The following is a 12,499-nucleotide window of genomic DNA, read 5'->3' as shown; positions in this document are numbered from 1 at the left end:
GAGGTGCTCCTCATATACATATGCTGCTGTGGATCAAAGATGCACCCAATTTTGGAACAGATCCGGATGACTTAGTGATGAGTTTCATAGAACAGTATTCTATATGTGCTGTTCCAAAGGCAAAGGAAGACAAAAGCCTAAGAGAACAAGTTTTACGCTTCCAAAGCCATCGTTGTGGAAAGTACTGTCGTCATAAATTCAGAAACAAGGACAAGTTCTACACAAAATGTCGTTTCGCCTTTCCACGACCGGTGATTTCTAAAGGAAGAGTGAACAGTTTGATGTCTTCGCTGCGACATAATGTGATGAAGAAATCACCCAAAAATACGTACAATTTGAAAAGGAACGAAGAGTCCAAGTACATCAACGACTACAACCCAGTGATTTTGTCCATGTGGAATGCTAACATGGATATACAGTTTGTGGCTGATAACTGTATGGCTGTGGCTCGGTATGTGACATCTTACATCACCAAAAAAGAAAAGACAGAATTGAAGGATATGTGGGAGGACATTTCCCATGAAAAGAGCCTCAGTAAGAAGTTGTACAGTTTCAGTCTGAAGATGTTGTCGCATCGAGAAATCGGAGCTTACGAATGTTCTGACCGGTTGTCTTCAGCAAGTCTCTATGCCAAATCCAGGAGTATCATTTGGGCGAGTCTTGGTCTTGCTGCAACGCGTAATCGAGTTCTGAAACCTGTACGAGAAATTGAGTATTTGGCGGAAAAGGAGCCAAACAGTACAGATATTTTGAAGACCAACATGTTGGATACATATTATCCAAATAGAAGCAGTCACCTCGAGAATGTTTGTCTGTATGAGGTTCTACAAAATTACATATTCAAGAGGAACATCAAAGAAGATATTGATAAAGGAGTGTATGCTGTAATTGGAAGTGAGGGATGTCTGGTCAAGCAAAGAAAATGCCACTTGGTAAACCATCGAAAATTGAGTGGCGAATCTCCTGAAAGAAAAGAGTTTTTCTATTTAGCACTTTTGCAACTTTTCAAGCCTTGGCGTGCAGAAGAGGAACTGCTTGGAGATTTCTTCTGTTACGAAGACTCTTTCAATGCCGCCAAGGAGACCATAGAATGTCCTGTTTTTCCCAAATATCTAGAAATGTTGAATGCGGAAATCGAGCAGGAAGCAACGATTGCAGCCGAGATTGCTAGAGACAGTTCTCAGGACAGTCAGAGTTCTGTTTCATTGAGTCAGGATCCACTAGGAGGACCAGTTATCGAAAATGAAGCTGCCACTGCCATGATTGAAGTGGAAAGAGCCATGGCACATGCTCAGGAGGATGCGGTTAACTTAGAAGACTTGGAAAGACAACTCAACGTTGAGCAGAGGAAAATATATGATGAAGTTACCAACCAAATAGATCATGGATTAAGTCATGAGAAGAAAGAGTGCTCATGTATGTCGTTGAAGCCTGTCCGACTGTACGTGAGTGGAGATTCGGGAACTGGAAAAAGTTTCCTCATTAAAGCAATTTCATGTTATTTGCAGAAAAGGACTGAGTCATCGCTGTCTTGTGTTGTCACCGCTCCAACTGGACTGGCAGCACATAACATTAAAGGTATTACTTTGCATCGTCTACTGATGCTGCCAGTGGAGCATGATAACAAATTACAATACCACAAGTTATCTGGAGATGCTTGTTGTGAAGTTTCAAGAGTCTTGAGGAAAATGAAACTTCTTATCATTGACGAAGTAAGCATGGTTTCCAATGTCATGCTTGCCTTTGTGCATTTGAGAATGCAAGAAGTTCTCAAAACAGAGTATGATGTGTTATTTGGTGGCAAACACATCATTGTTTTCGGTGATCTTCTGCAGCTGACACCAGTGAAAGGACAACCTGTGTTCAAAATGCTCACGCATGAAGATACCAGGAAGTGCCTAGGGAGCATTGGCAACGTCAATATATGGTTAAACTTCAATTATGCTGAACTGCGTGAAAAATATGCGTCAGGCGAAGGATGAAGATTACAAGAATATTCTACAAGATGTTAGAATCGGAAAAGTGACCGAGCATGGGAAAGAAGCTTTACATGCACGATTACTGTCAAATTTGTATCCAGAAGAAGACGTTGTGCCTGAGAATATTTTTCGGAAAATTACTGAGAAGAAATCTGGAATATGTTTGATGCCAACTCTTGCAGAATGTGCCATCTTCAACAACAAAATGTTGCATTTAGAAAACCAAGAGATTGTGAAACTGGAAGCTATTGACAGAGTAGAGCATATGGGATCAACAATTATTTTGTCTGAGAATTTGAAATCAAAATTGGATTCATTAGAGAAGACTATATCTAAAACTGCAGGTTTTGAAAAGACTCTGAATGTGTGCTTAAATTGCCGTATAATTTTAAGAAGGAATTTACATGTTGAAAGAGGTCTGGTAAATGGATCAATGGGTAATGTTGTTGATTTTGTGAAATACAGAAATAGAGATGGAATTGAATTTTTAAAAATTAAATTTGATGGCATTGAGGAAGTACAGCTAATTGGTCGTTGCTCTGCTAGGTTTTTGCTTGTAAAAGACTTATATGTTCGCCGTAAGCAGTTTCCTGTTTGCTTGGCATATGTGGTGACAATCCATAAATCGCAAGGTTTAAGTGTAGACAGTGCATTGGTGAATATTGGCAGTTCTGTGTTCAAGGAGGGTATGGCATATGTGGCATTGTCACGAGTCAGAACTTTATCGGGATTGTACTTGATTGAGTGTGATGTCACAAACATTTGTGCGGATCTAGATTGTGTTAAGGAATACAATAGGTTAAGAAGAGAGTATGCGCCACATTTGCCTCAATATCCTTTGTTTGAGAAACGTGTGGTAGGCCGGAAACGAAGAAATGTGACCAATAGTAGGGAGGTTGTAGCAAAAAGACGAAAAGTCGATGAACCTGAAATTATAAGCAGAAAGAAAAAGGATTCTGTTGAAGATGTTGTTGGTTTTCAATTTGAAAATAGTTCTGGTGTCAACTGCTATGCTAATGTAGTGGTTAATGTTGTCTTTTCTCTAGAAACTTTAAAAGAACAGATTGTGATCAATTCGGATCAAAGTTTTTGCTGCTTGCTGAATTCTGTGTTAGAGAAATGTAGCACTGATAGAACAAAAATATAAAGTGTGTATGAAATTCGAAATCTGTTAGACAAATGTTCAGGTCAAACGCAATTCTCTCAAAATATTCAGCAAGATTGTCAGAAGTTTTTAATGTATATGCTTGATGTATTGCAAGATGAAGGTGTAGATGTAGATCACCTGTTTGGCCTTTCTTATCAATGGCAGCATGACTGCGAGAACTTTAGGGTATCAAGTACTACTAGTGTAGACTCAGAAAGATTTATATATTTAACTTTGCCAGACAGTAAATCAGTGTCCTTTAATAAGCTAGTAAAATCAGCCGATCACAACATGGAGTGTAGCCAATGTAAGTCAGCAATGCTGTCCACATTATTTATACGAACATATGGCCAGTATGTCATTTTAATGTTCCAACGATGTAGGCCTGATGGAACAAAATTGACAACTTTAATTAAAAATTTTGTGGCTTCGCAGTTGTCAATATCAGGAAGGACGTTTGTAACTGCAGCAATTATATATCATGACGGTCCTTCAACAACATCAGGACATTACACAGCTTATTTAAAGTCTAGAAACGGCTGGTCATTCTGCAATGATTCTGTTTTAACTTTTACAAAAAATTGCCTTTTTACCTTAAAAATTCTTACCTGGTGTTTTTAAAACCAACATTTTAGGGAAAGAATCTCGGGATCTGCTCTGAGGAATTTCAAGAGGTTCTAATGGCTCCTACACTATTTGGCCTTGAGGATAAGTGTAGTATAGAGTAAAAAGTTAAATGTGGAAATGTGGAACATGAGTGAGCAAGAAGGATGAGATATTACTAGTACAGGATTGTGAAAGTGATCTTGAACGTTTTCTTTCTAAAAGTTGCGGAAAAAGAAAATGACGGGATTTGCTTAGAAGAATTCCAAGAGTTATAAATGGCTCTTACACGATTTAGCCTTGAGGAAATGTGCGGTAGAGAGCGAGAAGTCATTTATTGTATGTAACATATTTGTCAAAACGATGGAGCTTTTCTTTCAGAAAGAGGCGGGCTGAAAATAATAGCAGCACAACAGAGTATAAGCTGTTCATAGGACATCCTTTGACGTCATGGAAAGTAAGTTACTTTTAAGGAGTTCTGATTTCTGATTGGTTATGTTATATGGGTTTTTTAAACACAATCATTTTGATTGTGGTTTTCTTTCCCCACTGTTATATGATGAATACCTTCAACTCACTGTTTTTAGTGAAATTTGATACATTCTGAGAACAGCAAAAATAAACCATTTAACATGTATAATTAATTCTGTACTTTTTGTATTTATGATATATATTGAGAACTGTGCAGGAGGCATGGAGAAAGTGAGGCTTCTGTAAGTGTCATGGGAGGTGAGTAATGTACATTGCTCTGTTGCATACAGTCCTCACCTTCTCCGTACTCTTGGATATGCTAGACTACATCTGCACAATGAGATACCTAAGCTGAGGGAATACAGATGATGTGATTGTGGAATGAGCAAAAAAAATTGCACGTTTTTCAATTACATTACCTGTGTTTCCTAATATTACGAATCACATTGTGCAGATGAGGTTTAGGCTTGTCCAGGGACACTGGAGTCAAGCTAGCCAGGCTGAATGAAGGCTGATAGCCAGAAACCGGTCCTTGGATGCTTGATTCCGGTCTGGGAAAGACAGGGCTTGGCAGTTCGGACTGGACTTTTCCCATGAGGCAAAGGGTCAGAGCTGATTTGCATATAGCCAGTGTCTAACCCAGGGTGGTGTGGAGTGAAAAAAACGATGGATTTAGGCCCAGATCCTTGTACTGGGGTGAATGTATGACATTGTTCTACATTCTGTCCATCAACTGTGTTTTTTGTAATTTTCACCCCGAGTGGGCTGGGGATGCTCAGACGTGAGTCCCAGGCTCTCCACACCACTGGAGTCAAGCTATCCAGGCTGAATGAAGGCTGATAGCCAGAAACCGGTCCTTGGATGCTTGATTCCGGTCTGGGAAAGACAGGGCTTGGCAGTTCGGACTGGACTTTTCCCATGAGGCAAAGGGTCAGAGCTGATTTGCATATAGCCAGTGTCTAACCCTGGGTGGTGTGGAGTGAAAAAAACGATGGATTTAGGCCCAGATCCTTGTACTGGGGTGAATGTATGACATTGTTCTACATTCTGTCCATCAACTGTGTTTTTTGTAATTTTCACCCTGAGTGGGCTGGGGATGCTCAGACGTGAGTCCCAGGCTCTCCACACCACTGGAGTCAAGCTATCCAGGCTGAATGAAGGCTGATAGCCAGAAACCGGTCCTTGGATGCTTGATTCCGGTCTGGGAAAGACAGGGCTTGGCAGTTCGGACTGGACTTTTCCCATGAGGCAAAGGGTCAGAGCTGATTTGCATATAGCCAGTGTCTAACCCAGGGTGGTGTGGAGTGAAAAAAACGATGGATTTAGGCCCAGATCCTTGTACTGGGGTGAATGTATGACATTGTTCTACATTCTGTCCATCAACTGTGTTTTTTGTAATTTTCACCCCGAGTGGGCTGGGGATGCTCAGACGTGAGTCCCAGGCTCTCCACACCACTGGAGTCAAGCTATCCAGGCTGAATGAAGGCTGATAGATAGAAACCGGTCCTTGGATGCTTGATTCCGGTCTGGGAAAGACAGGGCTTGGCATTTCGGACTGGACTTTTCCCATGAGGCAAAGGGTCAGAGCTGATTTGCATATAGCCAGTGTCTAACCCAGGGTGGTGTGGAGTGAAAAAAACGATGGATTTAGGCCCAGATCCTTGTACTGGGGTGAATGTATGACATTGTTCTACATTCTGTCCATCAACTGTGTTTTTTATAATTTTCACCCCGAGTGGGCTGGGGATGCTCAGACGTGAGTCCCAGGCTCTCCACACCACTGGAGTCAAGCTATCCAGGCTGAATGAAGGCTGATAGCCAGAAACCGGTCCTTGGATGCTTGATTCCGGTCTGGGAAAGACAGGGCTTGGCAGTTCGGACTGGACTTTTCCCATGAGGCAAAGGGTCAGAGCTGATTTGCATATAGCCAGTGTCTAACCCAGGGTGGTGTGGAGTGAAAAAAACGATGGATTTAGGCCCAGATCCTTGTACTGGGGTGAATGTATGACATTGTTCTACATTCTGTCAATCAACTGTGTTTTTTGTCACTTCATTGGTAGGCCAGCACATGTATTATCGCCTCTGTACTCTTCAACAAGCCTAAATTTCATCTGCAACCCTGAGTAGGCCTCACCTCAAACAAACCTCTGGATAGTCCACACCTTATTGTCATCCTGAATCAATCATTTAAAATGTTAGGGGCAGATTTATGATGGCCGTGCGCCTCTTTTGTGCCGCTGTTGCGTCACTTTTGTGATGCAGCAGTGATGCAAAAGATGCACCATGTTGCAAGATAGGCCTCACTTCATCTCCAACAAGATACCGTCAGTTTAAACTGTAAACATTTAGGACTGTGTAGGGGGCATGGAGAAGCTGAATCTTCTGTAAATGTCAAAATCGTTCCATACAGTGCTCACCTTCTGCGTAGTCTTTGATATACTAGACTCCATCTGCACAATGAGATACCTAAGCAAAGCAAACACAGGTGATGTGATTGTGAAATGAGGAAAAGAATTCCACATTTTTCAATTACATCACCTGTGTTTCCTAACATTACGAATCACATTGTGCAGATGAGGTTTAGGCTTGTCCAGGGACACAGAAGAGGTCTGGCCTTTGTTCAAGAGTGCAGTGGACATGACTCACTTCATTGGTAGGCCAGCACATGTATTATCTCCTCTGTACTCTTCAACAAGCCTAAATTTAATCTGCAACCCTGAGTAGGCCTCACCTCAAACAACCCTCTGGATAGTCCACACCTTATTGTCATCCTGAATCAATCATTTAAAATGTTAGGGGCAGATTTATGATGGCCGTGCGCCTCTTTTGTGCCGCTGTTGCGTCACTTTTGTGATGCAGCAGTGATGCAAAAGATGCACCATGTTGCAAGATAGGCCTCACTTCATCTGCAACAAGATACTGTTAGTTTAAAATGTATATATTTAGGACTGTGTAGGGGGCATGGAGAAGCAGAGGCTTCTGTAAGTGTCAAAGTTGTTGAAAAACTGTTTGTCCTTCAATCTTTTCCCTTGTCTTTTCTAATTTTTAAATACATGTTTTAATATTTTTCAAATTTTTGTTCTTTCTTTCACAGATTGAAAGTATAAAAATAACAAGTGACTAAGTTAACGACAATTATAAGGTAAATGTTTTGTACTCTTTTCATTACATTTCTATCACATTTAACTTCTATTAGTTCCACTGCTTTATTTCTTTAACCCTCAGTTTCCTGCCTTTGCTACTTCCCTCATTCCTTTCTCTATTACTTACTTACTCTACTCCTTCCACTCCTTTTCTCAGTCCCTCTGTTCTCATAGTTCCTCACTCTTCTTCACTCACTCCGTCTCTATTACTCTCACTGTCTCTGACTGATCACTCTTTCACTACTTGTTCATTATGCTTTCTCCCTGTAGTTCAAGCACACTAAGGGGCATATTATCAACACAGGCAATAAAATTATTGCTGCTTTTATCGGCAGAAAACTGCTGCAAAAGCGGCTTTAGCGGCAGTTTTCTGCTGCAAAAGCGGCTTTAGCGGCAGATTTCTGCCGATAAAAGCAGTGATTATCGGCAGAAAACTGCCACAAAAGCGGCTTTAGCTGCAGTTTTCTGCCGCAAAAGCGGCTTTAGCGGCAGATTTCTGCCGATAAAAGCAGCGATAATTTTATCGCCTATGTTGATAATATGCCCCTATGTTATTTACATTTCTTTGCTGTTTCAATCATTCCTTTTCTGTTACTTCTTCTTTTCTGCTTTCTGTTTTTTCTCTCTGTTATTCCACATGTTTTAATCTTATTTTGAACATTCACTCACATTCTCTAAGAAACTCTTGTTTATTATTCTTCTACTCTCCTTTTTTTCTTTCACTTCCTTATCTATTTTGTTTTTCACAATTATACCCTCTTCCATCTTTTCTTCGGTAAATAGATCTATTAAACAGTATCTCTGGTTTACTCCCTATAGCTGTCTTTCTTTTAACATTACTCTCTGTTTCCTTCCCTTATACTTACTCTTCTTTTTTTTTAATTATTATTTTTGGTTCGCTTCCGGTTCGCGTACCGGCGAGCGAACCGGGAAGCGAACCAAAAGAAATAGAGGTTGCCAGAGTGCTAAACATTCTAGCAATTTTTTTATAAAGGGGAGGTAGTTCTGAAATGAACTTTTTTTATTGTTTTTGTTGTTTTATATTTTTTTTATTATTTTTCTGAACATTTTTTTTACTTTTTTTGTATTTTTTGAACGATTTTATATTTTTTTTGTTTTTTTGGGGGGGAACAAAAATGATTCATTATAAAGGGCTCAACAGGAGCAAAAAAAAAAGATAATTTATTTTCTGGGGCGTTTTGGACAGTTGTGATTGTCAATTGCAGCATTTATTAAATTTACGCTACTCTCTCTGTAGCAAATCAATTTTTCGCAATAAATGCATACAAATTTCACTTCCCCAAACTTCAGCTGAATATTTGGGACCGTCTCCCTCGCCTCTGGTCCCGTTAGTGCCTGTTGATGTGATGTACTGGCCACAGGACGGGGGTTATCGAGCAGGTCACGTACTTGTGCAGCACTGTAGTTGTTAGGGTGCCACCTCTCCATATGGCGATGCATCGTATAAATTGCCATAACTATATTTTTTATCTGTCCCTCTGGACAGATTATCTTTACATATAAGGCAAGTTACGTAGCGGGCATTCACTTTTTTTTGGCCTCGGGGATATTTAAAAAATTGCCAAATAAAATTCTCTTTCACTCGGGACCTCCTAGGCTCTTCTGGCAAAAAATGCCCCTCTTCTTCCTCTTCCTCTTGTTCCTCTTCTTCCTCCTCTTGCTCAACCATAACCGGAGGAGGTGGTCCTCTCTTCCTAAAAGGTGGTGGTGGTGGTGGGGGTGCACCAGCTGAAGCTACAACACTTGCCATCGCTAAGTGGTGAAAAAAGGTCTTCCTCTCACAAAGATGAAAGTCAGAGTGAGGAAACAAGGATGGGTTTTCATCATTTGGGAAAAAAAATAGTTCTAAACCAATGAAAAGTGTTATTTTTAGGTCACATGACCTAGCCTTACATCAATAGGAAACTGAAAGTGAAATGAACCAATGAAAAGTGTTATTTACAGGTCACATGACCTGTTACGCTTACGTTACGCGATCCGCGCCGCGTCCCGGATCGCTTCCGGGAAGCTGCGCTTCGCGCCTCGCTTCGCGCCTCGCTTCGCACACCGGAGCACTTCTGGGTGCGCTAACGCGGCGCGTCATATGACGCATTACGCGACAATGCAATACGCCGCGCTTACGCGACACGTCACGAAGTTGTTTTTTAACGCGGCAGTTGCGCAAACAGAACATTTACCGGTTCGCGGACCGGGTCGCGGCACCAAATTGAGCTAACGGGAAGCTGCCCGGTTCGCGGACCGGGAGCGAATCAAAAAAAATTATTTAAAAAAAATACATACAAAAATTGTATTAAAACATATAAAATATATTTTTCGATTTAAAGAAGAATACATTTTAAAGCTTTTGATATTTGCTATTAAAAAACCATTGAATTTCACTGAAAAAACCATAGGTTATAGACCATATATAGTTAGGAATTAGCATTTACAAAACCTTATTTTACTCACACAAAACCATTGAAATTCTATATATAGTTAGTTGCACTAACTATATATCGCGCACCCGCAATCCACTGCTGATGATGTCACATATTACATCATTCATGACATGGTCAGTGACATCACTGATGACATCACTGATGACATCTCAAATGACATCACTGATGACATCACTGATGATATCTCATTTGACATCAATGGTCACATCAATGATGATATCATTAATGTGACAATACAATGCATCTCCTCACACTTTAATATAACCTCTGTTACACCCAGTGTTAAATACAGAATATAATTTTTGAAACCATTGACACACCAATACTAGTTACTACATACGCACTCACTGATTCTTACGTCTACACACACATTCACTCATTCACCCATACAATCATTCATACATACAATCACTCATCTTTGCAACACTATCATATGCACTCATACACCTATACAGACACTCACACTCTGCCACTCATCCATGGAGTTACTCACACACCTAGTCAGTCCTGTAAAGAATCAATCACACTTCCATTTTCTAATCTATACAGTTAAACATAGAGCACCTTACATTTTCAAACATATACTAACACATACTTCTCTCTTATACAATCATTGATACAAGTACACATTGATCTGCACAGAGTCACACACCTCCCAGCCAGCCACACACACACTCAGTCTCCCATACAAATACTTGGACAATCAATCAATAACCCATATAGTTACTCATATAGCTACTGATCAACACATGCAGCAGTTTACAGAACAACAGACATAATGATGCACAAATTAAGACAGTTTAGTCACTAACCCATGCACTCAGTGAGACACATTTAATCACTCACGCATACAGTCGGTCATGCACCTACTAAATCCTTCGTCCAGACACTTATACATCCACTCTTTCTTCAATATGTAAGACATATTTAAACTTTACAGAAACATAAAATCACTGGATGTTGTTATCAGTGATGTCATCAGTGATGTCATTTGAGATGTCATCAGTGATGTCATCAGTGATGTCACTGACCATGTCATGAATTATGTAATATGTGACATCATCAGCAGTGGATTGCGGGTGCGCGATATATAGTTAGTGCAACTAACTATATATGGAATTTCAATGGTTTTGTGTGAGTAAAATAAGGTTTTGTAAATGCTAATTCCTAACTATATATGGTCTATAACCTATGGTTTTTTCAGTGAATTTTCAAGGTTTTGTAAATGCTAATTCCTAACTATATATGGTCTATAACCTATGGTTTTTTCAGTGAATATATATATATATATATAGAGAGAGAGAGAGAGAGACAGAGTTTAAAAAAGTACATTTTAAAATTTTTGATATATAACATTGATATAAGTGAAATTAAAAGTGTGTAAATAATATTTAATAGTATATATAAATATATACTTATATAAACACACACACATATATAGGGTGTGTTTATGTTTATGTGTACATATTTATAATGTAACACCTTTATTAAAAATATATATTTTACATTATATATTTTTTTATTTACTTCTATAAAAAGCATATATGTATATATATACAGAACATTAAATAAATTGCAAAGTTAATTAAATATAAAACTATAAATATTAAAATTACAAATATATATATATGTATATATGTATATGTATATATATGTGTATATATATCTATAGATAGATAGATAGATAGATAGATAGATAGATAGATAGATAGATAGATAGATAGATGGATGGATAGATAGATAGATAGATAGATAGATAGATAGATAGATAGATAGATAGATAGATAGATAGATAGATAGATAGATAGATAGATAGATAGATAGATAGATAGATAGATAGATGGATAGATACAAATATAACATTTAAAAAAATGAACAAATAATAATAGATACATTTAAAGAATATTAAGAAAGTATTGAAGTTTGGTGATAATAGATATACAATTCCCACTACAGTTTATGCAACAGTAGTGGCCGTGTAGGCTTTCAGGGGGTTTACATTTACTATTCCCAATCCAAACAGGTCAGCAGTGTGAAAGTATCGGATGTAGGAGGGGCAAGCTTTACTATTCCACCTCGAGTCTGTGCAACAGTAGGGAAAGCACTGGACTTCGTAGGGGTAAGATTTACTATTTCCACTGCAGTGCATGCAACAGTAGGGAAAGTGTTGGACTTCGGAAGGGTTACATTTTCTATTCCCGCATCAGTCTGTGCAACAGTAGCGAAAGTGTTGGACTTCGGAAGGGTTACATTTACTATTCCTGTGCCAGTCTGTGCAACAGTAGGGAAAGCGTTTGACTTCAGAAGGTTAAGGTTTACTATTCCCAATCCGGTATGTGCAATAGTAGGGCAAGCGTTGGACTTCAGAGGGGTTAAAATTGCTATTCCCCCTTCAGTCTGCGCAACAGTGGGGAAAGTACTTCACTTCAAACACATTACATTTTTGAATAACCCTATTAACTTAGAACATATAGAAAACTCTTAATATAACTATTATTAATTAGTCAAAATAATTAGATGTATAAAAATTAAAAAAACAGTTAAACAATCTACACGATTATTAAACAATGTAATAATGAACTATTTATATATTACTTAATTAACCTCCCACACTATACCCCCACAAACCTAGCAGCCTACACTTAAAATATAACTAACATAAATAGGTATAACACAATTTACATAATTGATAGTTAA

Source organism: Lissotriton helveticus, chromosome 6 (assembly GCF_964261635.1).
Source record: "Lissotriton helveticus chromosome 6, aLisHel1.1, whole genome shotgun sequence".
Classification (NCBI taxonomy): Eukaryota; Metazoa; Chordata; class Amphibia; order Caudata; family Salamandridae; genus Lissotriton; species Lissotriton helveticus.
Note: the sequence above shows the minus strand (reverse complement) of the source record.